The sequence below is a fragment of the Eleutherodactylus coqui genome, chromosome 2 (genome assembly GCF_035609145.1).
Source record: "Eleutherodactylus coqui strain aEleCoq1 chromosome 2, aEleCoq1.hap1, whole genome shotgun sequence".
Classification (NCBI taxonomy): domain Eukaryota; kingdom Metazoa; phylum Chordata; class Amphibia; order Anura; family Eleutherodactylidae; genus Eleutherodactylus; species Eleutherodactylus coqui.
The window spans coordinates 105,273,898-105,301,685 of record NC_089838.1 but is presented as its reverse complement, the minus strand read 5'-3'; positions in this window follow the sequence as shown (position 1 = coordinate 105,301,685).

Sequence of the window (27,788 nt, the reverse complement as noted above, 5' to 3'; positions counted from 1 at the left end):
GACCTGCAGTGACGTCACTACTGTGGGAGGAGCCATTGTGCAGTTTGGTAAAAGAGATCCGGTGGGCTGAAGGACCTGCAGGGACGTCACAGCTGTGGGAGGAGCCATTGTGCAGTTTGGTAGAAAGGAGCCATTGTGCAGTTGGGTAAAAGATATCCGGTGGGCTGAAGGACCTGTGGTGATATCACTGCTGTGGGAGGAGCCATTGTGCAGTTTGGTAGAAAGTACTGTATACTGGATAAGCTGACAGCAGCTACCTGGACCTGTGATTATGTCACCGTCATGTGATCACCTGTGTGGATGGAGTCAGGGATCAAATGACCAGGGGCTGATCACTGTATCCAGGGGTCTACTGAGCTGGTGATGTCTGGAAATCAGCATGGATGTACCACAGCTGTGTGTGTGTTATGTGCGTGAATCAGAATGCATGTAGTAGAGCTGTTTGTGTGATGTGTGGGGGTCATAATGGATATAACATGCAGCAGAGCTGTGTGGCGCATTGCGCCACCAGAAACACTGGTACTATAATTTCCTACTAATTACTAGTAGAATCTAGAACCACAGCAATATTCTCTAGAATGTAACGGTATGTTGTACCATTACAGTATTATAGTATTACAGTATTATATAGTATTATAATCTCTCATCACTGGAGTCCTGAACTGTTTTATGGTCCAATGGTGTGGTACTTATTATTCTAATTTACACTTTGCATTGTGTATTTTTATGTCAGGGATGCTTGTAATGGCTCTATTCTTAGATCTTAGATCAAGCTTGCTTGTATGGCCAATTGTTTCATGGCTTAGCTGTCACTGCAAAGCTCAGCTATTACTGCAAGCCACCATGGCACACTGTAAGTCATTGAGTTCTTTAATATGACCCATTCTACTGCTTCTGTTTGTCTATGGAGGAGAATGCATGACTATGTACACAAGTTAGCTATGGATATGGATCAAGAGCTTGACTCAGATATTTAATATGGGATGTCTATAGATTTTAGGCGGTGTGCTGTATCTTAGCATTACATATCTATTAACCCCTTCAAGACCAGAAATGTTTAATTTTAATATTTTAGTAAGTTTGTCTCCGCATTCCAAGTCATTACTTTCTTACTTTTCTATTAATATAGCGGTAGGAGGGCTTGTTTTTTTGTGGGACATGTTCTGTTTTTAATGGTACCATTTAATGTAGCACACAATGTACTGAAAAACTTATAAAAATGTATAAGTGTGGTGAAATGAAAAAAATGAAATTGTACCATTTTTTGGGGTTTAGTTTTTACGTTCATGATGCATAAAAAAATAACAGGTGTACTTTGTTCAGTGGGTCAGTACAATAACAGCAATGTCAAATTTACATATTCTATGTTTTCCTTCTTTTAGGAGGTAAACATTGTTTTCCGTCGCCATTTACTGAGACTCATAACTTTTTTCAGTGATTGAACTGTGTGGGGGCTCATTTTTTATGTGATGTGAACAGTAGTTTTTATTAGAACCATTTTGGGGTACATAAAGCATTATACAAAACTGTTAAAAATCAACATCTACCGTCCACAATAGGGAGCAGAAACAAGCCTCATTGCAACTCAGCCTTAGAACCCATTCACTTTAAGGCCTTAGTCAGACGGGCGTTTTTTCGTGCGATTTGCGGATCGCATGACGGATGCGCATCCGCAAATCGCGTGACCGGTGCCCGAAAATCGCCCGAAAATCTGCTCCTAGCCGCGTTTCATTAGAAACGGGCCGGAGCTGTCCAGCGCATTGCAATCAATGGAGCCGGCAATACAGCCGGCTCCATTGAAAGCAATGCGCTGCGGGCGAGCCCGGGATGAATTGTCGGGAAGGGCTTAAATATATAAGCCCTTCCCTGCAATTCATCCTAAAATGTGTAAAAATAAAATATATATATATACTCACCTTCTCCCGGCAGCCGGAGCTCCGCGCAGCCGTCCTGCATTTGGGTGTGAAGTGGGTGTGAGTCAGACCTGCCCCCTGATTGGCTCAGCGCTGAGCCAATCAGAGGCAGGTCTCACTCACACCCATTTATGAATTCATGAATGGGTGTGATTCAGACCTGCCTCTGATTGGCTCAGGCTGACCCAATCAGGGGCAGCTTTGAGTCACACCCCCTTCACACCCACTGCAGGCCGGCCACGCTGTACTCCGGCTGCTGGGAGCAGGTGAGTATATATATATTTTTTTATTTTAACACATTTCTGAATGAATTGCAGGGAAGGGCTTATACATTTAAGCCCTACCCGACAATTCATCCAGCGCTGTCCAGCAGCCCATTGCTTTCAATGGAGCCGGCTGTATTGCCGGCTCCATTGAATTCAATGGGCAAACATCGTTCTTCTCTGCCACAGCTGTTACAGCTGTGGCAGAGAAGAATGATTTATCTTCTATATGTTCTCAATGGGGTCGGCGCTGCTGCCGCCGGCCCCATTGAGCGCAAATAGAGAAGAGAACAGGAATCGCAGATCGCAGATAGGTGCTATCTGCGATTTCTGTTCTATAATTTATCGGACGAGCGCATAAAAAGCGCTCATGTGTCCGATACAATTGCAAAGCAATAGTTTTAAAAAATCGCCGGACGCATGCGCATGCGCAAATCGCGCGAAAAAACGCCCGTCTGACTAAGGCCTAATTGTGTGCAACTGACTCAATTGACAAGCAACAACGATTATTGCTCAAAATTCGTTCAAACAATGGCTTTTGAGCAATAATCGCTGCATGTAAATGCTTCCATCTTTCACTCTTTGGCTGAACAGTGATTTTTAGGTGAGCATAAAATCCATCATTCTGCCGGAGAGAGATAGCAGGGACCAGATGCTGTGTTCTCCACGGGAGCAGCTGATTACATTGTATTTAGCTGACAACCCATGGCAGCCTGTGAGAAGACAATGCAGCTGAGTGCAAACTCCAGACCACATGCTGGGACTTACAAACAGCTGCAGGAGGCTCATTTACATGCAAATGAAGGTAAAAAAAATACTAATGGACAGTAATGTTCATTAGTAGTTTATGTAAAACGATCGCTAAAACTGTCAATCTTTCAATCATTTGAAAGATAGTCTTTGCATGTAAATGGGTCTTAAGGCATACCATCTCTTGCATAGTCAACCAACTACTGGTTGGTTCATTGCAGTTGTGTAGTTGAAGTTTAAAACATGAATTATCTTGGTCTACCATATTGAAATGAAATGTTATTGTTGAGTTTGGAATGTACAGTATGTAAAAATATTAAATAACATTAATATTAATGCAAACGGAATACAGGACATGCGATTTGCATCAGATTATGATGAAGTTTATATTCACAGCAGTAGAGGCCTCATTAGAAACTGAAGATGTCATTAAACTCTTACAATTCCAAATTTGCATTTTTAGGAGAGCTTAGGTTTCCATTTGCCGATCTAAGATTGGCAACGAGAATATTGTCATATATCCAGTATGTATTAAATTGCAAATGCTACAGTAATATTCTAGCAATATTTTCTCAACTTTGTGGCAGTCTAAGATATTTCCATGTAGTAATACTAAGAGAGACAGCACAGGAGTGATTTCATTTAAGTGGAGACGTAATCCTGTTTACAGTAAGTGATGAACATCCCCAGAGGGAATAATTTTGTATTTGTGTAATAGATTCATTGATCTCCCAGACTCTGTAGCTGAAATAAATCTGTATGAATACCATGATTAAATAATATTTTATTGAGCGTGCCCATAGCCCTAAGACATATGAAGTAAATAGAGAAAAACACCTAAAAGCAATACAATTACAGAGGTGCTAAATGCATTGTGTTCTGTAAACCTTTCTTAACAAATGATTTTTAATTTGTTTATCTTATTACATTTTTTTACATCTAAAAACTTTAGGGTTTTAAGCTTAACCCTTTCATGACCAAGGGTCATTGAAGCACCTGAGTCCGGGTGACATTCCGCAGTTTCGACAATCCCACTTTCAAAAAATTATAAATTGTTGGGTTTTTTTTCGGTGACATATCTACATGAGGGCTTTTCTTTTTCTCATAGGATGAATTCTATTTTAACATTTAATGTACCATAATATATTGGAAGAGTTTTAAAGTGGGGCAAAATGGGAAAAAAAACACAAAAACACCATTTTGAATGGGGTTTATTTTTACAGTGTTCATAGTCCAGTAAAAAATGACATGTCTTTATCCTGTGGGTCAATAAGAGTACAGCAATACCAAATTTATATATTTTTATATAGTAATACCTAAAAAAATACCTTTAAAAAAAAAAGAAGAGAAGGCTCGTTTTTCATGGGGCAACCTGTAGTTGCATTTGTACCGTTTTGGGGGGATATGTCACTTTCTGCAAGCTTTTTATTTGCTTTTTTCTTGGAGATGGAGTGACTAAAATAGTGCAATTCAGCAATTGAATATTTTTTTTTTAATGGAGGTAATCATGCGGGATTAATAATGTGATATTTTGAAAAAATTGGGCCTTTACAAATGTAGCAATACCATGTTTTCATTTTTTAGATATGACGACTGAGAGAATGTTTTTTTAACTTTTAATATTTTTTTATTTTTATAATAATTTAAAAAATTCACTCTTTTATCTTTACTTATTTTAACTTTATTAAATTAGTCCACATGGGGGATTTGAACTTGTGATCATTTGATCACTTATACAGTATAATGCAATACTATAGTATTACATTATACTGTATTTTAACAGGCTGCCTGTTAAAGACATGCTACAGGCACGTCTTTAATAGGCAAACAATTATGGCAGCCCTAGGGCTTTTCAGACATCCCCAGGCTGCCATGATACCTAGACGGCACTCTCACAATCTTATTGTGTCACAAAAGGTTTAAGGGGGTCTCCCACACTGGTCACTTAAGTCGAACTCCACCCTGCCCTCCTATTAGCCACTGAAAATGGCTTTATAACATTGTTACCCATTCCGTGGAATCTGTGCGATGTAGTAGAAAACTGACACCAATGAAATCAGCTGCCGAACCCTTAGGAAGTCGCTAGGGGTTCAGCAGCTTTAGAGAAGTTAGTAAAATACTTCTACTTTTAAGCATCGATGGCAAGTCACTTAAAAAAGTGTAGCCAAAAATAAGTCTATTTGAATTTATATAGCAAGACCAAAAGCAGAAAATTGTCACAAATGTACCACTGAAGGGATCCAACCTGGCTGACCTCACTGATCTGCCTATTGATAGATATTTCTTGGAAACCACCTTTGGAAATGTTTGTATAAAATTTTCATCAAAGTCCTTCATTTGATAATTTAGTTTTATGTTCACAAGCAGCTTTATGTTTTGGCCCTTTGGAAAATAACATACATGTCATGTAAGATTGTCATTAGCAACTATTTGACTTTGCCTTGTCACCAATTTTTATACATTTTCCTCCATATTATCCGCCCAAGGCACATTAAGAGAGATTAACTAGAGAGAAAAAGAAGCCAGCTACAAGATATATACTGGATGCTTTGTCAGTGTGGCTTGTACCCCTGTATGTGTGGCGCACACATCTGTGGCGGCCATCCTTGGTATCGGTTCATATCGTGCGGGCTGGGTCTGTTGGCAGTCACCCCTCCCCCACCCTGGGTTGAGGCTCAAATCAGCCTGCACCTGAACATTTTTGCTCTTCTATATAGCAATCTGGCTTACTGCATGCTATCAGATCAAATGGCGATCGAGCATTTCCTGTAGTATATATCTTGTATCTTGCTGCTTTTTTCTGTGAGTTATGTCTTTCAGCATTTTTTCTCTCCTCTGTGATTTTAGATTACTTAGAGAGAGATTGGGGGTTTGGCTGTTGGAAAAGGATGTGCCCGCACCAAAGTTTTTGCATCACATGAGACAACCTATAGTTAATACATAGTTAGACAAAAATAATGCCCACCTATAGCATTCCTCACGGATCACTGTGATAATATGATAAAACTAATGCTTCTTTAGGCTACCCAGTCTACGTTTATGCAATGGGATAGGACCGGGATTCAGTTTTCTTTAAAGTGGGTTTCTTGAAAGAAAACAATAGATGCGTTGTCTCTTCGGAGTAAAGTTACAATCTCAGCTTTTTTTTGGGGAGTGTTAAGCCATTTTACATTGAAAGAGTAAAGAGCAGAGGTATAACTTGAAGCTCCTGGGCCCCAATGCAAAATCTGTAACAGGGCCCCTAACCATAATGCTTTATTCATAGTACTGGACTGCCTATAATGGAGAAGAGAGGCCTTATGGGCCCCCTAAGGCTCCTGAGCCCGGGTGCAACCGCATCCCCTGCATCCCCTATAGTTACGCCCCTGGTAAAGAGTAATGTTTATCAGCACCATCATCAAATATTATAGAGAGAGGGAAGGCAAAATACATTCTGTACCAGCCTTTGCTTAAAACATATGAAGTAAGCTGAAATGAGAATACAACAATATCCCTATATATATATAAAGGGAAGGAACAGAGTGGGAACAGGAAAGGTGACCCGAGATCTACTGATCACATGAGTCCTCTAGATTGCCATAAATTGCTAATCAAAGTAGGAGACCAGTAGAGGTTTACAAGAGGCTAGAATCTCTATGAAACATGAGCAATAAAGGGTCAAAACAGTATAACAGAGACAAAAAGACAAACATTGAAACATAAGGTTGCAGTGGAAAGACATCAACATGGTGACAATTCTTATCTACAGTAGGAGACAACTCATCACAGTCCATAGGTGAGTCTAGTGGAGAGATTTGGTGTTTTTGTTTAAAGATGTTTCTCAATCTCTGCATGTACCTTCATGGTTTAAGGTGTATTTGGGGCTTTTTTGTGCTTGTCTCTGCCAAGTTTGACCATTTTCTCTGATCATAAAGCTAAGGAGATTCTTTGGCAGGCGAGTTTTGGAGAGAAGCTCTTGTTTATGTGTCCTTCTCCATGCACAGTCAGACTCTGTCCCCATGCTATCTAGGTATTAGACAAGGTTAGTAAATCTGCCCCACTGCTCATAAATTGAGAAAAAGCTCAGGATTGCACTGTTGGCTCAGAATCAGGCAAGTATTTATGAAAATATATGTTCTACTGCCCAGGTACATCTATAGCTCCATCTTGGGCCGTCTGGCAGTTAATATTGAAAAAAGCATGCTCTTTCGTTTTTGCTCTCTACTGACTGAGCTGTGCAGCTATTAAGGCAAAAGTTTCCGTTGTTTGGTAGAAACATGACATTTAGTACAGGTTGTGCTAAACTGTACTTGTAAACAAGCCATAGAAATGTTATAGATGTAGTGCAAATATAGTGTGGCAACATTGTAATCATTATCAATAGTGAGGTAGTGATCATTAACCCTTTGCAATCCACTGTCTGACGTCTAAAGACATTCTAATTAAAGGCTGTATAGCTCCGATGTCGGAAGACGTCCGGCAGGGTATTCTTACTGTATATTACTGGCCACTCTGTAGTACTGGCTCTAGCCAGCAGATGGTGCCGTTGTAAAATAGCAGAAAGGGAAAGCCCCCTAGGAAACCCTGAATCCAAAATTGGATTGCAAAGGGTTAATTAAGGAGCAAGTATCAAGCTATTCTTGAAATTATCTTAAACGTATAACAAAGTTGCTCCAGGTCATGTACTCCACTTTATTGGTGCAATTTGTGGCAGAATTGGGGCAAATGCTACTTAGTAAATTTCCTGTTTCCATACAGCAAACATTCAGTATGTATCACTTACATGAAAAACTCTTCAACTTTGTGCTAGTTTTAATAATTGGCCTTTAGTATTTCATAGCAACTAATCAGATTACAATTCACATTTTGAGAGACCCTTTTGAAAATGAATGAATGAACCTGATTGGTTGATATGGACCAATTTTCCCATGCACTAGTTTTTATAAACCACTGCAAATAAGGACAGATTTCTTATAATAACCCAAGATCCTTTGCAACCTGCAAGCATATTTGAAAAATGCCATTATATGTCTCTCAGGAAAGGTGCCAGCCTACAGTTTGCCCAGAGAGGGCTTGCAAATTAGGCAGTAGTAAAATCCCAGAAAATCTACTAATAAAATGATCCTGGCATGTCCTTTTCTTATAGGTTAGACTTCATTTGCAAGATTTGCTTGCAAAACTTAATAGCAAATAAAAGCTAAAGGAATAAAAAGGTACATCTAATATGTACAGATATAAACTTTATCATGTTACACAGGGTTATTACAAATGATCTTCCCGATTTTAACCCCTCATGACTCCCGTTTAATGACACTGAGATACATAAATTTGATATCAATGGAAGCAGAAATTCAAAAAGTTTAATTTATCAAAACTGTCTAATGGTAGGACTATCCTTGTTGCCCATCGTAACCAATCGCAGAGTGGCTTTCATTTCATTTGCTGAGGAAAAATGAAAGCTACACTGTGACTGATTGCTATAGGCAACAAGAACCGTCTGACTGTCAGATAGTTTTGTTAAATGAGGCCCAAAATAAGTGTATTCTGCTGTAGTCATTGCTAGGGAAATATGAGACAAAATGACAGTGAACGAAGACAGGAATGCGTTTTGTGTCCTTGATTTCACATCTACACCAGTCTGTTATCAGTGTGCAACGTCTTTTTAAAACAAAGTTTGGTGAAGATCCACCCAGTGGGTGCACAATTCGTAAGCGGTACTCCAATTTTAAGGTAAAAGTTACATCTGTAAGCATAAATCATCCAGCTGTCCACCAGTAAGTGTAGAAACAGTGGAACGTGTCTACCACCAGAAATCCACCATCAGAGCAAGCAGAGAATTAGACATTCCCCAGCCGATCCTGTGGAAGATTCTGCACAAAGATTTGCGATGTTATCCCTACTGATTGCAATTGTTACAGGCTCTGAAAACGGACACAAAAGTAGGAGACGTTCTTTCTGCAACAGTATACAAACTCCAATGGAAAGCAATTGTTTCATGGAATCTTTAGTGTTTAGTGATGAAGCCACCTTCACCTTTCGGGGACCGCTAACAAATGTAATATCAGAATCTGGGGGAGAGAAAACCCACCTGTCTACGTGGAGCATATGTAGACTTCCCCAAGGTGAATGTATTTTGCAGTATAACCTGTAGGAAAGTGTATGGCTCCTTCTTTTTCCTTGAGGAAACAATTATAGGGATTTTGTACCTGGACGCTACAGATATGGCCACAACTGTAACAGGAGATCCCAGGGTTCATCTACTAACAAGGCGGCCCGCCACATTTTCATAATGAAGTCAGAAGTGAGCTCGATAAGCAACTACCAAACAGATGAACTGGCCATCAGGGCATGACAATAGTGAACTTCTTCCTTGGCCTCCAAGTTCCTCAGACCTTACACCTTGTAATTTTTTCCTCTGGGGGAGTATTAAAGAAAGAGTCTGCATGCCACCCTTACCTCCCATCATGCATGACGTGTGAGTACGTGTCACCGAAGCCAATCGTGATACAACGTGTATGGCAGGAACTTGACTACAGGCTCGATGTGTGTTGAGTGACAAAGCGGGCTCACATTGATCACCTCTGATGTGGAAACCATTTTTGATGCTGTGCAATAAAACATTTTGAGTTTCTTTTTCAACTGATATCAAATGTATGTATCCGAGTGTCATTAAACGTGGGTTATGAGTGTTTAAAATCGGGAAGATTATTTGTAATAACCCTGTATTTTTACAGTTGTGGATGAAATACACAAATATGTTCTAACTGGCCGGAAAAAGACAACATGAATGCACTTTACGAGATAAAAATACAGTCATACAAAGTAACGCAAGTAAGGCAGTTTTCTGCTGAAGTGCCCTATTGTGTCATACCATAAGCATGAGTGGACCTAACCCAATTTCAGCTATTTGAAGTATGGGGCTGTGAAGTACTGACTTTGGCACAAGCTTTGATTTATGAACAATATCAGTTGAGTGGATCTGCAGGATTTCTTTTGTTTAGCTTTAGGAACAAAACAAGATGTTTCCTTTGGAATTCATAGGTCCTTTCTCACAATTTATCCTACTTTCTAATTTAATAGTATTGAAGCAGCGATAAAGCCGTTATATATAAATATTTGGAAAGCTCCGCCAAACAAGAACATTTAATATCACACTCTGTTTACAAAATATCTACAGGACTTCAGAACCTGAGACTAAATGCCAAAGACCTTTCAGCTAAATTAAGTAGAGTAATATGACAATAGTAGAAGACAGCCGGGTACAGGATGGCGACTGCAATCTATATATATAAATCTCCATGCTCAGGAACATTATTCAGCGGAATTAGGAATAATAGTTATAATGCAAAGTTGTCAGCTATCAGATTCTATTAAGTATGAAGAACACAGTTGTTACAGTTCAGTCAAATGTTGGTCTATGTAGTAACATAACATAGTATGTAAGGCCGAAAAAAGGCATATGGCCATCTAGTTCAGCCTATACCCCCTCCCCAATGTTGATCCAGAGGAAGGCTAAATAAACAATGAGGTAGAAGCTAATATATTACAGGGTAAGTGAATTTGCACACCCTATGTGACATCACGTGATATTTTTTATTTCTAACCATACAGTGGTGGACATGATCCGGTGAGTTCAGAGTCCAGCACTGATCTGCTTTCTCTGCTGCTTGTCCCACATTTGCCTGCTGTCACCATTGCATGCAGAGTTCTACAGAGCGCTAAATAAATCCATGCATGATTGGTTCCCCCTACTGGTGGCTGTCGGCAGAGGAATTTTTAAAAATTTATTTCTATGGGGCAAATTTTCAAACAAGGGTATTTTATATCCTGGTCTTAGAGAAATGCCAGTGGAGTAAGATGTGCTAAATGTATTAGGGGTGCATGCCTCCTAATACATTTGTGACATCTTGGGTTATTTGCGTGAAACCACCTGAAGTCTATGACAAATTTCTTGTATAATTTACATGAGTTTCTGTTACAATCATGGGCTGTAGGTGGTTCTGTCCTACTAAGCCTCAACTAATTTTTTACAAAATGCGGCAAGGAAGGTAGAAGAGCAAAAATGTACTAATTTTTGTACCGTAATTCTGGCGTAAATGCATTTGTGAATTTGGCTCTATGAGCGCGAAGAGAAGCACAGAATACAGAGTTCTGTCAGTAAAAAATGCTGGTCTGCCCCCTTGTAAAGGTATAATTTAAAATGACTCAGCACCCAGTTTTGGATAGCTACAGATATTCACTCATTGTAAGCCATTAAGCAGTATATAGTATATATGCCTGACACTTGGTAAGTTCCAGTAGTTCAAGAATATATACTATATAGTTCAGGATATCCAGGCTATATTACATACCAAACACTATGTTTGGACAGTGCACCATTACCACTTGCCCATTGCTATTTCTAGTCTCTGACATGGAAAGCATGTATGAGCAGCCACACAAAAATAAGCATTTCTGTGTCCAGATGGTTGTGGACCACACAAAGTGGTATCAAGACAGCAGGTTTCACTAGGCCACAAATATGTAGCACTGCTATAGACCTTTATATACAGCTCCCCTGTCATTCCCTGGTGTCTGGGGAGGAGGCTACACTCCATCACTTTGGAGACTATAAAAATCTATAACAGTTCTCTGTTAATTGGCTCCCATAATGGGGCGTAACTATAGAGGGTGCAGGGGATGTGGTTGCACCCGGGCCCAGGACCCTTAGGGGGCCCATAAGGCCTCTCTTCTCCATATAGGGAGCCCAGTACTATGAATAAAGCATTATAGTTGGGGGCCCTGTTACAGGTTTTGCATTGGGGCCCAGAAGCTTCAAGTTATGTCTCTGTGCAGCATGGTTTAGGTATGGGTACGGGTACAGATACAGATAGAGAGGGGGGGGGGTGCTCACCTTTTGCATCAGGGCCCCTGAGCCTTTAGTTACGCCCCTGCTCCCATTCATTACAGCTGCTATAAAGTGCACACACTGCTGTTCTGTCTACACAGGTGCTACAAAATGGAAACGTATATGTGGACACCAACAGGAAATTTGTGATAAACATAAAATTAATAAAAAATTAATAGTTATGTAAAAAAAGAAAAAACACATTATTTCTCCTTTACATCTAATTAAAGCAACCCTGTGGCCCTGAGACAACAGAAGGGCGGTTAATATTACCTGGTGCTCTCCTTCTTTCCTACACAGCCACCGATCCCCTGATTCCTAGGGCTCTACTCCGGTGATCCAAGGTGAAGCTCCTGGTACATACTGTATGTCTGTAATCATACACTGAATGCTGCTTTCTGATTGGCCAGGGCTGCTCAGCATATAATGTCTTAGACTACTAACATACCACCAATGCTTTAATGTGCAAGCGGTAATCTAACACATGGCGCAGCCATCTTGGATCACAGGAGCAGAGCTACAAAAATGGGTAGATCTTCGGCTGTATAGAAATCAAGGAGGGCACCGGAGGATCTCTTTAATGCAAGTAAAAGCAAATATGTGAAACGCTGCTTTTAAGTACTTCCAAAAAGACAGCTTTTGCCTATGCAGAAACAACTGTGTGGGGGGTTTAGAATTTGGAACAAAACGAAATATCTCAGTGGATCATCACTGTCTGTTTTATTATCATGCCTAAAGGTGGATATTCTACGTTACTTGATGGATTGTAGTCTGCTGAGGGGGTGCCACCTTAAGTAGACTCTGGCTGTTTTATGTATACTGACCAAGATGATAAAGAGTGAAATGCAATGAACAGTAAATAAAGTTATTTCTTCTCTTGCTCCTGAAACAGGTTGATGATGGGATGGTGCGGCAGTGACAGACGGAGGCAGTTTGTTGCAGCAATAAACAGTTTTTACTAAAACCTGAATATTATGTGTACTATATCACGCCGCAGGAGGGTTTGTACACCTAAATGTTGCATCATAGCATCACATATCAGAACCATCTTCTTAAAGTAACAGCAACCTCACATTCACTGAAATCCCAAATCACGTTTATAATATGCATCGGTATATGTATCACCTCTCAGGTACCCCATTGCGGTAGCAGCAAGTTACCTGTGATCGTGGACCTTTCCAATCTGGCTAGAATATAGTAACTCACTTCTTGGTAGCTCTGATTAATATGTGTTCCGGGCTGTAATTATAATTTCAGGCGCAGGCAACTGCTGGAATTCCAAAGCCAACTACTTTTTGCCCAGTTTGTGTGGAAGTTGGTTAGCTACGCACATTCAGCACACAATAAACGTATAGAAGCCTTCACTAAAATGTACACTTCTAGAAGGCTTACTACGGTTTGATTATTCAGCTCACACTTCTCTGAACCAATTGTAGCAAAAATTTTGGTAAATGCAGAAGCCTTTTCTGATATTTTGCTGTCTCATATAAGGGCTTCTGTCCAATGCGTTACTCGCCACGACAATCCGTCCACGAGTTCCGCAGTTCACGCTTTCCATAGCGTTGCTATATAAAGCGCAGAACCCTGTCCATGAGTGGAGAATCATAGCGATTCTCTGCTCACAGAACTGAAATTGCGGCATGCTGTGATTCTCCACGGTGAGCCTATCTATCAGATAGGCTCACCACAGAGAACTGTCAGTTCTCTCCCCTGCTCCCAAGGGGCTGAATATCGATACCGATGTAAACTTTTCCATAGATAGGCCTCTCTATAGCGCTGCTTCTAGCACCGGCGTCCACACTGATGTTCCAGCAGTACCTCTCTTACCTTATTTTTGTGTGGGCACAGACCTTTGCAACACTGCTACCTTTGGTGTTAGGAAACAGCAGGGGGGAGACTTCCTATTCTCCCACACTGGGTCTTTAGCCCCAGTCATTCAGCCACACTCCATCCACACTCTATTTCTCTGAGGTCACTCCTTCACCTGCTGTAGCTGCAGACCATTCCACAGGCCCCTTGGTTTCTGTCTGGGCCTCTGACTGCTCAGCCCTGACCACTCCCTAGCTTGAAGACAAGGCCTCCGCCACTTCAGTTCTGCACTGCTCTCCTGCTTTGAGCCCATGGTGCAACTATTTTCTTTGCTAACTGCATCACCACCACATCCTCAAGGAATGAGGGCCTGCTTTCTTGGCACTTGCAGTTCCTGTTCCTCCTCTATGCCAGCCGTATTCCTGGCAGGGCACAAGGCAAAGTCCTAGCAGCAATCGGAGCCGCTATCAGAGCAGCTCGGGCACTTTGTGTGTGGAGGGAGCAAGGAGCGCTCCTTCCACCCTCTTATACTCCTTCTAAGACAAATCCAATGGTTACACATTATGTTTGTTGCTTCACACTTAGCATGTTGTGGGAAAGCTCCAGACATTTCCATAGACTCCCATGAACCCATTATATGCCGGAATTATATAATTTTGGTATACACTGCAGCGAGATGTAGCAGCATACCTTTCTTACTGTATAAGAATGCGGTAACTGCAACATTTTCTGATACAGAAGTACACAGTAAAAAAATATACTGAACAGTATACCTCTTCTTTCTTTTACAATGGGATTCAATGGCTAATGTATGCCACAATATGCCTATATATTTGCATATGTTGCAAGCTTCCATTATAGGTATACATCAAGGAATATTCCAACATAAGTAAAAAAATATGTGAACAGAGTATAAGCTACATCTTAGGTTAGCTCTTTAACATCAAAGTGCTGCTGGAAGTGTAGGAAGGCTAAGGCCTCATGTCCACGGGGAAAATCAGGCCCGCTACGGATTCTCCATAGAGAATCCGTAGCGGGTCCCTCCTGCCCCGCGGACATGAGGCATAAAAATAAGAATTAACTCACCTCTCGCCCGCTCCGGATCTTCCCTTCGCCGCGGCTTCATCTTCGCTCCGTCGCGGCCGGATCTTCTTTCTTCGGCTCGGCGGATGCGCAGGGCACGTCGGTTGCGTGCCCCGCGCATGCGCCGGCCTGAAGAAAGAAGATCCGGCCGCGACGGAGAGAAGATGAAGCCGCGGCGAAGGGAAGATCCGGAGCAGGTGAGTAAATTCAGATTTTGGTCTCCGGACGGCTTCCATAGGCTTCAATAGAAGCCCGCGGGAGACCCGCACGAAAATGGAGCATGGTCCAGATTTTTTCATGCTCCATTTTTTTTAAAATCCCTTTTATTGACGACCCGCGGGTATTTATCTACCCCGCGGGTGGTCAATGCATCCCTATGGGATGCGGATCCGCGGGCAGGAGAAGAGTTAAAATCCGCTGCGGATTTTAATTCTTCTTTTGCCCGTGGACATGAGGCCTAAGGGTATATGCATATGGGAGATTTAAAGGATGTGCTGTCCGATGTGCTGAACACCACACATTGAAATGTACTGTTCTCATCCAAAAATCGGACAAGAATAGGGCACACTGCGATTTGTTTTACTCTGACTATTCAAATGAACGGTTGCTATTTCTGTCCAATTTTTGGACTGATTTTTGGTCTGAAAATTCAACAAAAAAAGCCTATGGTGGAAATGTATAGCAGCCCATTTGGAACAACTGTGGGATAGTAATAATTGTAAACCTTCTATGTCAGCCTCGTCGCTTTTTTGAAAGGTAGGTGGGGCTAAGTGATAGGGGCGCAGCCTCCTGCACACAGTCTGGCAAATTTACTGTAATTTACACCAGAAACTGGTGTAAATTTTAGTGCAAATCTATCGCAACTTATAGCTAGCATAGTTTTTACGATCAGATGCATGGAACAGCAAGAAATATGCCTAATTTATTAAAAGGCATGCGCACCATAATTAAACACATTTCACTGCAGCGCATCTTATATCAAGACAAACATAGGTAACTCCTATCTTGATATATGCCCCCTTTAATTTGTTCTTTACATCACGAATTCTATAGGCTTTAATAATTACAACTCCCAAATATTTGAACAGTTTTTGATATTTTGGGGTCTTAAAATCTGTGGTGTGTTCATGTTTGTTGAATATCAACACATGTTCAGTGATAATGCAGAATGAAACATATGCCTATACTGTACCTGATAAAAGTAATTGCAGTCAGATGAGTCTGGGGCTTCTGTCTCAGATTCACAGCTACGGAAAAACAATGCCATATTAATAAAGTTAGGAACATGATATTCACATATGAAAATTCCGGTTATGTATATTACAAAGATTTTACTTAACCCTTTCCAATCCAATTTGTATCCTGGTTTTCCTAGGGGTTTACTCTTTTTCTGCCATTATACAATGGCGCTATATGCTGGCTAAAGCCAGTACTGCATGACGTGACACATTGTATAGGCTCCGACAGCAGAGGCTGGCAATATACAGTAAGAGAACCCCGATGGGCGTCTTCCAACATTGGAGCTGTACAGCCTTAAATCATAATGTCTTCAGAGGTCAGAGAGTGGATTCGAAAGGGTTAAACAGGGAACGTGATATTCAAAGTACAATTAATTTCTGGTAATTGCAAGATTATGTTCTGCAGGAAGCAACAAGTTACAGATGGGTTTTTCTTCAGCTTGACTCTTAACACAATGTGATATCATGGTGTGCCGTGCTATCAGGGTGGTCTATTTACACTGTTAATTACTTTAAAATGGGTTTGTTGAGATAGAAGAACAATAGCTTTTTAATGGGTGCAGATAAAATAACTTTCTGCATCATGCTATCTTAATCGAGGTAACATTTGTCCCATCTGTATCATGTGAGAAGAAAGTATTCAGTAATAGCATTTAAAGGGAATTTATACTAGTAGTACTCAGCTGTTCTGTCCATTTTAGTGATCTTTGGGAATCCTAGCAGTCGGACAAGCACTGACCTAACATTTATCACCAATCCAGTGGACAGATGATACATTTTCTAGGCTGACATACTGTTTTTAATATACAGTAGGTAGGCATATTTGCCATTCAGGGTCCTGGGAAAGCAATAATGAAGGGGCATTAAACAGCCTTGAAAGCTTGCATATATATATATTCTGGTTTGCCAATAAATGTATCGCCTCTATAATACTTCTGACTTTTTTTTTATACAAGAGTATTTAATATTGCAAGGATTTTTCTGTCTAACACTGTACCACACTATTTGCACTTTACATTTAGGAACCTGGGAAAGTTAAGTAACTTTCACGGTGAAGCTTTAGGCTAGGGCTATACAGTGACATGGGTCACACAATCAAAAACAGCAGTATAGCCCTATGATCTACTAATCTAATAGAAATCAATGGAGTCACGATGCGGCTCACATGTTGCCGTGACCACAACTCTCGGATAACAAGCAATCCAGAAAGGTTGGTGTTACGATCGTGACCAAAGAGGACTGGGTATGCACACGGGTTTCTGGCAAACTGACCCTGTGCTACAGGGTAGGAATGGCATGGCCCTAGCTAAGCAGGGACATTGCCCCAATAAGGGCAGCCCAGCGGTCTTCAGATCTGGGCCCTAGCTGATCCTAGGAGCCACGCATCAGAACAAGACACATTCACATGCCACATAACAGGGACTGAACAACAGGACACACTGAGACAGAATACACAGCATACAACAGCCAAAATGCAACCACTAGTAACAGATAGGAAGCTGAATATAAATACCAGGCATTAGTTGACATTTTGTACAAAACGTGAAAGCTAGCAGGCCACTTCACGACTCCTGGTTATACTGCTAGTCCCTACACTAACCAGGAGTCCAGCAGAACAAGACACAGTTCTCACAGCATGCTACAACAGGACAGGACACAGATCACAGGTCACACAGCAAGCTAACACAAAACTAACATAATATAAACGAGCAAACGGTCATGAACCAGCAAGACACTGATCACACAGCAAACTTCAACAGACAAGGATTGCTGCTCACCCTGAACACCAGACAGAGACTGACCAGGAGCTGGGTTTATATGTGAGCACAGACCCAGGAGATTGGCTAGCAGGAAGTACAACACCCAGCCAGCTCAATCAATTAACCCTGTGAGGGCTGTGCTGCTAGGAAGCTTAGAACTACAGATCCCAGCAGCACACGCAAGAGTTGGATTTTCTGTGATTTGCAGGTCACGACTACTTGCAAGTCACAGCTCGAGCGATATTGACTTCTCTCAGATTATCGCAGGGTTACACTGCAATCTTTTGTTGAATACCCCTTGTCATGGCCAAACTCACCATGTAGCCCTAGGGTTAAAGGGCTACTACTAAGATTTCAATTGTCAGTGGTTTCTATGTGGCAAAATAAATAAATTATCCCAGACAAGTATTTTTTTGAAAATGTATAATTGTTGCTACTGGAGATAACCACTAATAATTCTTCGCTTGGCGGTTGAGCATGCTTCTCCCCAGTAGTTACTCATCCCAGGAGCAGCGATAGGCATCGGTAAGAGCAGCTGATTACTAATGCTGCAACTTGGATAGTGGACAAATGTGAACTAATAAGGGGCAGTCAACTTTTGACAGTTGCATCAGAGGTTTAAAAGGAGCTTAGGATTAAATGCGGCACCCAACGTACTTACAAGTGATTATTTATATAAAGAAATTGGAGCATATTTACTTAGACTGGTATATGAAATACTAGTCTAAGTAAATCTTGCTCCCATCCAACTGCGACCAATATATTAAGAGGCTTGCACCTTTGTTTCATCTGCTAGCACCTCCGTTTGCCAGGTGAAAAACATACCCCAACTGGAGTAGATTTTTGGTATAATCTATGTGCCAACCATCTTGGAGGCATCTGTTCAGTGTAGATCTGTATTGCAATCAGCAGTGAAGTGTTTGTTCACCTCTCCGTTCACATAGAAGCTTGCTTCATTACTGAACAGTGCTATCTTTGTAAAATGTGGGTTCGTTTCAATGGCTGTGACATCCATTCTGCAAATTCAACATGGTGATTGGAATCATCCTTGTTGAGATAATGCAGCAATTGGATTTTGTACGGATGCCATTTGGGCATAGATGTATCAGCCCAATGGTGGTACAACTCACCCCACTCTCCTGTGACAGAGACAGCGTGATATGATGTGGGCTTTTGCAGAATGACACAAGGGTGGCCATTGTTGTTGGTTCGTTTGTGGCAGAGAAAATGGATAATGACTTTGGCAGGGATAAAGATACATGACATTTAGGAAAAGATTTGGATTCCTCATCAAATTCTCAATCAGATATGTATGTCACATGCAGCACTTTCCGTTTGAAAATATCGATTTGGTTGCAAGATTGCAGCTTTCAAAATGGCGGCAGTATTGGACACCATCCCCCTTAGTTTTCCCCCCTTAGCAACATACCAGACACAGGGTGGCATTCCCAACCCCCTTTTTCCATTTATTCAGGTGTCTCCTTACCTTTGGACCACCCTGGAGTCATGCAACCTATACACCAGTAGGCTCTCAGGAGTCAGAGGGAGCAGAGTGTCATCACACTGCACTTGCTCTGCTGATTCATATCTAAGAGTAACAAGTGATTGATACCTTTGTATCATAGACAGCATTACTATTTTCATCAATTTTTGCTACAGTAGCTCTTCTCTGGAATCAGAAGAAACAGGCTAGCCTTTGCTATCCACATGCATTAATGAACCTCGAATGCCATAAGCCTGACACACGTACACCAGTTGGATTACCTTGTGTAAGGGAGTGTAACCATAATGTTATTTGATATTTCAGCATGATGTGACATTTGCATACTTGTGCCACAGACTGTGTTGGAGATATGTGAGTTTTGACCTCAGTAAAAGCCAAGTATGCACATCCACAGAGACAATTGTTGGTTACGTAGGCCTGATAACCACAAACCATTAGTAAGTATATGCTTAATAAAGAGACTGAGGCCTCCCTGTTTACGGTTTAGAGACTTCTCCTTGGTAATCATTAGCAATTTCTCATTTTATGCTCCAGGACTATCCTGCAGACGAAATTATGTTTATTATGGAATGTGTGCAGCAAGTCGCCATTGTTGAGTTAACATGTATTGTTCATATGCTTACTAATTACTCCTCGGCTGAAATGTAAGAGTAATATTGTGGTTATAACAGGTTAAACCACTGAATAGAAATAATCCTAATGGTGATAACAGTTAGCAAAAATCAGGATTCTGAAGCAGAACTGTATCTGTGATTGCTATAAAAGTTTATATTTTTGTAACTCCAGTGTCTGCTTTGTATCCTGGAACCTGTGTTGCCCACCACCTCTGTGGCACTTGGACACCTTATGGTAAGTAGTAACCACTGTATATGTAACTGGTGCGGAATATGGTGTCATTTATGGAGAGGCTTTACACCAGTTTAGTTGAACAAACAATGCTTTACTGAATGTACAATATAGAATAATATGGCAAAAATGTAGAACACTACTATTTGGATAAAATGCAAACAGTTTACTAATGTTCAATAAACACTAGAGATGAGCGAGCGTACTCGCTAAGGCAAACTACTCGAGTAGTAGATTCGGGTGCCAGCGGCGGGGGAGAGCGGGGAGGAACGGAGGGGAGATCTCTCTCTCACTCTCTCCCCCACACTCACCCCTGCTCACTTCCGCAACTTACCGCTCTCCCCCGCCGGCACCCAAATCTTTTGAGACGAGTGGGCAGGTACTCGCAAAAGGCAATGCTCGCTCGAGTAGTTTGCCTTAGCAAGTACGCTCTCTCATCTCTAATAAACACTATAACTCGGTCTGTACCCTACAAATAGAGTACCCTTAATGCCCTATATTGTGCGTACAATATAGAATTATTACAGTTAATAAATTAGTTTAACCTGGCCTGGGTTAATAGCTCCACAGATGCTGGTTGAAAATAGGAGTCTCCTCTGAAGTAACCTTGTCTTGCAGAAACTTTGCTTAACCAAATGACTAAATCCACTAACTGAAATATGTCATTGTCTCCGGAGCAAATTATTAACATAAAATATTTGGGAAGCCTGTACAGTGATGAAGTCAAAATAATCCAACTTACTGCTGATAAACCTGGGTGATAGTATGAACAATTACACAACACTGAAACTTGAATATCCGGATACTGGCCGTCAGACTGGATGTCTATGTGTCCTCGCTGCTGGTCTCTCTCCTGGCTCGGTACTTGCAGTTGATGTTTTCTGATCTTATCTTGGACAATTGGTAGACTTCCCTCTAGCACTTGTGTTGCAAAAGATGGGTAGTGCCACTTCAGGAACCACATTTTGCTCTCTCTCTCACTCTGGTATAGGGAAACCTATTGCTCCAGCAGCACTGGGACAGCTCATGCCTCACAAGGCTCTCTGTTCTCTATACAGTCACAACACAGCTCAGGAACAGCACTTGCCTTTTATACCAAGCTCCTCAGTTAATCAACGGGCAGCTGAGGTCCTGTTTATCCATGGCAGGAAAGCTAGAGTAAAAAGAAACACAGCGATGTGACCTTTCTGAAGGTTCCAACATGAATATAAAATCCAGCAATAATATACATACGTATACCCAACAACACCTTCTGAATTGAAGATGCTCTTGACTAGAGATGAGCGAACATGCTCTTTTAGAGCAATTACTCGATCTAGCATCTCTTTTTTCGAGTAACTGCTGGGGGTGCCAGGGGTGAGCGGGGGGGGTGAGCGGGGGGGTGCGGGGGGGGGGGTGGAAAGAGAGAGAGCTCCCCCCTGCTAACCCCCGCTCCACACCGCCCCCCAGCTCCCCCGAATCTTTTCGTCCGAGTAGGCAGTTACTTGAAAAAAGCAATGCTCGATCGAGTAATTGTCCTAAACGAGCACGTTCGCTCATCTCTACTCTTGACTAGAGATGAGCGAACACCAAAATGTTCGGGTGTTCGTTATTCGGAACGAACTTCCCGTGATGCTCGAGGGTTCGTTTCGAACAACGAACCCCATTGAAGTCAATGGGCGACCAGAACATTTTTGTATTTCGCCGATGCTCGCTAAGGTTTTCATGTGTGAAAATCTGGGCAATTCAGGAAAGTGATGGGAATGACACAGTGACGGATAGGGCAGGCGAGGGGCTACATGTTGGGCTGCATCTCAAGTTCACAGGTCCCACTATTAAGCCACAATAGCGGCAAGAGTGGGCCCCCCCCCCCAACAACTTTTACTTCTGAAAAGCCCTCATTAGCATGGCATACCTTTGCTAAGCACCACACTACCTCCAACAAAGCACAATCACCGCCTGCATGACACTCCACTGCCACTTCTCCTGAGTTACATGCTGCCCAACCGCACCCCCTCCCCCCCACAGCGCACACCAAACTGTCCCTGCGCAGCCTTCAGCTGCCCTCATGCCACACCACCCTCATGTCTATTTAGAAGTGCGTCTGCCACGACGAGGGACCGCAGGCACACACTGCACAGGGTTGGCACGGCTAGGTAGCGACCCTCTTTAATAGGGGCGGGGCGATAGCCCACAATGCTGTACAGAAGCAATGAGAAATACAATCCTGTGCCACCGCCATCAGGAGCTGCACACGTGGGCATAGCAATGGGGAACCTATGTGCCACACACTATTCATTCTGTCAAGGTGTCTGCATGCCCCAGTCAGACTGGTTATATGCACCTTAACAGTAACCGCGTTGGTGGTAATGTGGTGGTGACTGCGGACCTAGTACCACGGTTGTATTTTGTTGGTTTTCGGAATGTGGCCAGGATTAAGTGGGCCGTGGCGGGGGGATGGTGGGGGGGCTCTCTTGTAGTGTCGGTAAAGGTGAAATTCTTGGACTGCCACCAGACGAACCAATGCAAAGGCATTTGCCAACAATGTTTTCCCTGTTGGAGGAGGAGGGGGATGTTTTTGAGGCACTACGTGTCCTCTCCACGTGTCCGTGGTTATATGCACCTTAACAGTAACCACGTTGGTGGTAATGTGGTGGTGACTGCGGACCTAGTACCACGGTTGTATTTTGTTGGTTTTCGGAATGTGGCCAGGATTAAGTGGGCCGTGGCGAGGGGATGGTGGGAGGGCTCTCTTGTAGTGTCGGTAAAGGTGAAATTCTTGGACTGCCACCAGACGAACCAATGCAAAGGCATTTGCCAACAATGTTTTCCCTGTTGGAGGAGGAGGGGGATGTTTTTGAGGCACTACGTGTCCTCTCCACGTGTCCGTGGTTATATGCACCTTAACAGTAACCGCGTTGGTGGTAATGTGGTGGTGACTGCGGACCTAGTACCACGGTTGTATTTTGTTGGTTTTCGGAATGTGGCCAGGATTAAGTGGGCCGTGGCGGGGGGATGGTGGGGGGGCTCTCTTGTAGTGTCGGTAAAGGTGAAATTCTTGGACTGCCACCAGACGAACCAATGCAAAGGCATTTGCCAACAATGTTTTCCCTGTTGGAGGAGGAGGGGGATGTTTTTGAGGCACTACGTGTCCTCTCCACGTGTCCGTGGTTATATGCACCTTAACAGTAACCGCGTTGGTGGTAATGTGGTGGTGACTGCGGACCTAGTACCACGGTTGTATTTTGTTGGTTTTCGGAATGTGGCCAGGATTAAGTGGGCCGTGGCGGGGGGATGGTGGGGGGGCTCTCTTGTAGTGTCGGTAAAGGTGAAATTCTTGGACTGCCACCAGACGAACCAATGCAAAGGCATTTGCCAACAATGTTTTCCCTGTTGGAGGAGGAGGGGGATGTTTTTGAGGCACTACGTGTCCTCTCCACGTGTCCGTTCCATGTAAGCAATAGTAGCACTCAAGACAGGCCCCAGTAACAATTCTGAAGCAGCAGTATAGCGGGAGCGCAGTCTTCGTTCCATGTAAGCAATAGTAGCACTCAAGACAGGCCCCAGTAACAATTCTGAAGCAGCAGTATAGCGGGAGCGCAGTCTTCGTTCCATGTAAGCAATAGTAGCACTCAAGACAGGCCCCAGTAACAATTCTGAAGCAGCAGTATAGCGGGAGCGCAGTCTTCGTTCCATGTAAGCAATAGTAGCACTCAAGACAGGCCCCAGTAACAATTCTGAAGCAGCAGTATAGCGGGAGCGCAGTCTTCGTTCCATGTAAGCAATAGTAGCACTCAAGACAGGCCCCAGTAACAATTCTGAAGCAGCAGTATAGCGGGAGCGCAGTCTTCGTTCCATGTAAGCAATAGTAGCACTCAAGACAGGCCCCAGTAACAATTCTGAAGCAGCAGTATAGCGGGAGCGCAGTCTTAGTTCCATTTCAGTAGCCTTAGTATAGCCAAGGCACAAGTGACATTTATGTAGCTAAAGTGTAGGCCAACCCCACACACCTTTCTGTACCATGAGTGCAGGCGAAGAACATAGAAATTACTATGATTACACTGTAGGTGAGGGCCCCAAAAAATTGGTGTACCAACAGTACTAATGTACCTCAGTAAAAATTGGCCATGCCCAACCAAGATGGCAGGTGAATCGCTTTGGTTAATGTGGCTTAAGTGGTAACTAGGCCTGGAGGCAGCCCAGTGTAACGAAAAATTGGTTCAAGTTAAAGTTCCAACGCTTTTAAGCTAATTGAAACTTATAAAAATTGTTCTGAAAAATTATTTGAGTGAGCCTTGTGGCCCTAAGAAAAATTGCCCGTTCAGCGTGATTACGTGAGGTTTCAGGAGGAGGAGCAGGAGGAGGAGGAGGAGGAATATTAGACACAGATTGATGAAGCAGAAATGTCCCCGTTTTGGATGGTGAGAGAGAACGTAGCTTCCATCCGCGGGTGCAGCCTACGTATTGCTTAGGTATCGCTGCTGTCCGCTGGTGGAGAACAGAAGTCTGGGGAAATCCAGCCTTTGTTCATCTTGATGAGTGTTAGCCTGTCGGCACTGTCGGTTGACAAGCGGCTACGCTTGTGAGTAAAAGAAATGAAAAAGGAGGGTGGAGCAAGACCCAGTGAGGGTAGTGGAATATTTATGGAGTACAAAGAGTTTTCAATGATTGAGTATTTTGAATGGTGGAGGTGCTGCCAACCAGATGACGCTCCACCAGTGTGGGCGTTAGTGTAGCGAAAAGGAAGTGAAAAGAACTGGTATGGAGGCGCAACACTCTAAGCTACTGGAAGATGTAGATCAAAGTCCAATGTGTGATGGTGAAAGCACTTCTTTTTTATTATTTTTTCAGAAATTAAAAACCAGCAATGGAATACGCGTTTCGGGGAAGAACCCCTTCGTCAGTTCGGCTGGATAGGACTGTGTGATAAGTACAAATAGATAATGGAGGAGTGATTAACAAAGAAAGGGGAGGAGAGGGGGAAAAAAAAAGAACAAAATTCATATACATAATGAAGTCTCACAAATGTGTCAATAAGAACAATAAATATACGATGAAAACATCGATCTAAACAGTGATAAAATATATATGAGACAAAAAACATAAAAGAATATGAGCATCCGTACATGTAAATTAACATGAGATTTATACAAAACAAATATCTGTTAAAATAGGATGAAGACAATCCTGAGTAAAATACCAATCTTAAAAGTACCAATATGAGAGCGGATGGACTCAAAATCGTGTGGTTGCTTTCAGCTGAATGGGATGACTACAGAATTAAAATGCATGTACAGCCTATTGGGAAATATGAAATGATTGCTACACCCAAGGGGGTGCATAAATAAATGTGTATATGTATGTAAAAATAAAAAATTTTTCTTCTCTTTTTTTTTTTTTCTTCTCATTTTTACATACATATACACATTTATTTATGCACCCCCTTGGGTGTAGCAATCATTTCATATTTCCCAATAGGCTGTACATGCATTTTAATTCTGTAGTCATCCCATTCAGCTGAAAGCAACCACACGATTTTGAGTCCATCCGCTCTCATATTGGTACTTTTAAGATTGGTATTTTACTCAGGATTGTCTTCATCCTATTTTAACAGATATTTGTTTTGTATAAATCTCATGTTAATTTACATGTACGGATGCTCATATTCTTTTATGTTTTTTGTCTCATATATATTTTATCACTGTTTAGATCGATGTTTTCATCGTATATTTATTGTTCTTATTGACACATTTGTGAGACTTCATTATGTATATGAATTTTGTTCTTTTTTTTTCCCCCTCTCCTCCCCTTTCTTTGTTAATCACTCCTCCATTATCTATTTGTACTTATCACACAGTCCTATCCAGCCGAACTGACGAAGGGGTTCTTCCCCGAAACGCGTATTCCATTGCTGGTTTTTAATTTCTGAAAAAATAATAAAAAAGAAGTGCTTTCACCATCACACATTGGACTTTGATCTACATCTTCCAGTAGCTTAGAGTGTTGCGCCTCCATACCAGTTCTTTTCACTTCCTTTAAGCGGCTACGCTTATCTGTGATGATTCCCCCAGCCACACTAAACACCCTTTCCGACAAGACGCTAGCCGCAGGACAAGCAAGCACCTCAAGGGCATACAGGGCTAGTTCAGGCCACGTGTCCAGCTTCGACACCCAGTAGTTGTAGGGGGCAGAGGCGTCACCAAGGATGGTCGTGCGATCCGCTACGTACTCCCTCACCATCCTTTTGCAGTGCTCCCGCCGACTCAGCCGTGACTGGGGAGCGGTGACACAGTCTTGGTGGGGAGCCATAAAGCTGGCCAGGCCCTTAAAGACTGTTGCACTGCCTGGGATGTACATGCTGCTCGATCTACGCACATCCCCTGCAACATGGCCCTCGGAAGTGCGCCTTCTGCCACTAGCGCTGTCGGCTGGGAATTTTACCATCAGCTTGTCCGCAAGGGTCCTGTGGTATAGCAACACTCTCGAACCCCTTTCCTCTTCGGGAATCAGAGTGGGCAGGTTCTCCTTATACCGTGGATCGAGCAGTGTGTACACCCAGTAATCCGTCGTGGCCAGAATGCGTGCAACGCGAGGGTCACGAGAAAGGCATCCTAACATGAAGTCAGCCATGTGTGCCAGGGTACCAGTACGCAACACATGGCTGTCCTCACTAGGAAGATCACTTTCAGGATCCTCCTCCTCCTCCTCCTCCTCCTCCTCAGGCCATACACGCTGAAAGGATGACAGGCAATCAGCCGGTGTACCGTCAGCAGCGGGCCAAGCTGTCTCTTCCCCCTCCTCCTCATCCTCCTCATGCTCCTCCTCCTCCTCCTGTACGCGCTGAGAAATAGACAGGAGGGTGCCCTGACTATCCAGCGGCATACTGTCTTCCCCCGCCCCCGTTTCCGAGCGCAAAGCAGCTGCCTTTATGGTTTGCAGGGAATGTCTCAAGATGCATAGCAGAGGAATGGTGACGCTAATGATTGTAGCATCGCCGCTCACCACCTGGGTAGACTCCTCAAAATTACCAAGGACATGGCAGATGTCTGCCAACCAGGCCCACTCTTCTGAAAGGAATTGAGGAGGCTGACTCCCACTGCGCCGCCCATGTTGGAGTTGGTATTCGACTATAGCTCTACGTTGTTCATAGAGCCTGGCCAACATGTGGAGCGTAGAGTTCCACCGTGTGGGCACGTCGCACAGCAGTCGGTGCACTGGCAGCTTAAAGTGATGTTGCAGGGTGCGCAGGGTGGCAGCGTCCGTGTGGGACTTGCGGAAATGTGCGCAGAGCCGGCGCACCTTTACGAGCAGGTCTGACAAGCATGGGTAGCTTTTCAGAAACCGCTGAACCACCAAATTAAAGACGTGGGCCAGGCATGGCACGTGCGTGAGGCTGCCAAGCTGCAGAGCCGCCACCAGGTTACGGCCGTTGTCACACACGACCATGCCCGGTTGGAGGCTCAGCGGCGCAAGCCAGCGGTCGGTCTGCTGTGTCAGACCCTGCAGCAGTTCGTGGGCCGTGTGCCTCTTATCGCCTAAGCTGAGTAGTTTCAGCACGGCCTGCTGACGCTTGCCCACCGCTGTGCTGCCACACCGCGCGACACCGACTGCTGGCGACATGCTGCTGCTAACACATCTTGATTGCGAGACAGAGGAGGAGGAGGAAGAGGAGGAGGGTGCTTTAGTGGAGGAAGCATACACCTCCGCAGATACCACCACCGAGCTGGGGCCCGCAATTCTGGGGGTGGGTAGGACGTGAGCGGTCCCAGGCTCTGAC